At 43.7% G+C, this 2,500-nt stretch overlaps 1 protein-coding gene across 2 annotated transcripts in view; it reads right to left on the minus strand.

Moving 5' to 3' along the window:
- The window catches only part of PRELID3B (PRELI domain containing 3B), a 207,061-nt gene that overhangs the window by 156,092 nt on the left and 48,469 nt on the right, over positions 1–2,500 (minus strand). The gene's annotated exons all lie outside the window — the stretch shown is intronic.

Below are 2,500 nucleotides of genomic sequence, written 5' to 3' on the forward strand. Positions count from 1 at the left end.
CGCCCTTCCAGCCACTCTGAGGATTTCCAGGATCTCTGAAAGATATCCTCAGAGGGGGACTGTGTGGACCCTTCTGAGTCACCCAAAGTCCATGTCCAATGTCAGGGACTCCGGGGGAGTCCAAATGCTTCCTCTTCCAAAGGACCACCTCCAAGGGGTGCTCTGGAGAGGTTTTGGAAAGGGGGGGGTGGTCGTCCAAAGGAGCGTCCTGTGGCATTGGTGCCCTATGCCTGGGGAAAAGGAGTGGTTTGGAGGTGGAGACTGGCCCTGAAAGGGGAAGAAGAAACTGGAGCTGAGGGTGGAGCAGTCTGAGAGGACAGCACACTTATCACCTTGAAGGCACCACGATCCAAGCCCAGAGTCTGGCTCCAAAGCCAGGAGATCCCCGAACAGAGGGTGATGGCGCAGAGTCAAATATAGTCATCAAACTCACCTGCACAAAAACTGCGAGTGGGAGAAAAGGATCCGACAAGGGTCTGATCTCGCGCTCCCCTAACGGGAGCTGCCGAAGCAGTGTCTGCCCCCAGATGCCTAGAGAGAAGGTGGTATCGACAGGATCGGAGCTGAGGTCAGATCCGAGAGACCTGGGGTTTTCAGATCAGACTGTTCCACCACAATGGCCTCCATGCACTCCGGCTCCGAACTCAGGTGAGTCAAAGGAGGAAATCGACAAAGTAGGTTGGACCATCGGCTGGGCTCGATAAAATTTTTGCTAAGGACAGTGTCCTGAGTAGCCTCTTCACCACCATCTGCAGTCATCCAAAAGGCTCATGGATGATCAAGAGGAATGGGTGGACGATCGGTGACGGACTGTCACAGACTGGAAAAGTGGGGACTGTGGCACAGAACACACCGGTTCCAAGCAGGGAGACCTGGATCTCTTATGGCTCCTACACAGTTCTGAAGATACTGGTGGAACCAAAGGAGATAAAGCCTTGTCAGATCCGACAGCTACTGGATCCAACAAACTTGACAGTTTGTCTTTGCCCTTAGACGGTTCCGAAGCCAGAGCCAACGAAGATGCCAATTTGGAAGGTTTGTCAGATTTTCCTGGCGATTCCCATCCTAAGATGCCTCAAAGCCCTTTCAATAAACATCAAGATTAGCTTTTTCTTGCTCATGCAGGACTCTAGAGTTAAAACCATGACAGATGGAACAAGAGTCCTGCAGGTGAACAGCTCCCAAACAGTAAACGCAGCTGGTATGACCGTTAAAAACATCTTTTGTGTGCAAGAAACCAAACTTTTTGATTCTTTAGAAGCTTCCTTGGACATTTACTAGAAAATACAACAACGAACAAGATACTATAATAGAGATAACAGAATGGAAAGACACTCAGCCAAAAGACATGCAAAGTTTTTTTTTTTGAAAAGGGAAGAAGCGGAAGGATAAATCAAATGACAACTCCTCCAACTGAAGAGGATAAATCAAATGACAACTCCAACCGAAGAGATGCCTCTAACTTAAATGGCTAGCTACTGGTAGCTAAGGGGAAATAAAGTAAAACCCTCTAAAAAACGGGCTGAAAATGTAGGACGAATCATCTAACAAATGGATTTGCAAGTTAGAAAGAAGAGAAAAGGTAGGCCTGAAAGATAAAGAAATGGCCTCAACAATAAATAGCAACTAAGCAGGCTGTAGATAGAGGAATAGACAAACAGATTCTATTGACCTACAGAAATAACTATGCTACCAAATATTAGAAATAACTATGCTACCAAATATTTTACAAGAAAATATTAAAAAAAAAAAAAAAGAGCAGCATCTACCTTAGTCTGAGTAAGCCATCAGCAATCCCGAAGCTTCAAGCGGTAAATGAGACCTGGGTACTCTCGCTAGCCTTGTTGGGATAGGGTCTAGCCTCGAGTCAGTGGAAGCTCTTGAGCTTTAGAATGCGGCAGAGTCAGAGCCGAAGATTGGATCAGAACCCAACCAGCAAGAAGGAAGGCGAGATAGGGACAACATAACATCACTAATTTCAGCCTAGAGTTCTTGACCTTCTAAATCCAGCTGCTTGGGAACACACTCTTCATCCCCACCTAAAGATTTACAAATGGAGAACATTTTATACAAAAGCTCTCGCACACCTTTTTCTTATCCAATTACCACTATACAATACAACCATCAAAAGGAAAAACCTGCAAATCTTTAAAACGGTACCAGCTTTAAAATAAAGGCTCTACCACTTTCAAACTTGCCAAATTTTAACAAAACTCTTTACAAACTACAAAGTCCTGTCCCTTAACCATAACAGCATCAGCAGAAGGCAAAGACATAAATTATTAACCTTATAAACAGGAGATACAATAAATATTTACAATATGAATATAGTTACATAAACAACTACACACAAATTCAGATATACCATGACACCCCTTCTATTAAAAAATAGTTTTTAGGCTTAAAAAATATTTTATTACCCTCATTGTCTTTATATAAATGATTACTTAGCTTTTACAGGCTTCACTGTCTGACTTCCACATAAAATACATAAACACAT

The sequence above is a fragment of the Protopterus annectens genome, chromosome 12.part0, assembly GCF_019279795.1.
Source record: "Protopterus annectens isolate FY-2018-M chromosome 12.part0, PAN1.0, whole genome shotgun sequence".
Taxonomy (NCBI): Eukaryota; Metazoa; Chordata; order Ceratodontiformes; family Protopteridae; genus Protopterus; species Protopterus annectens.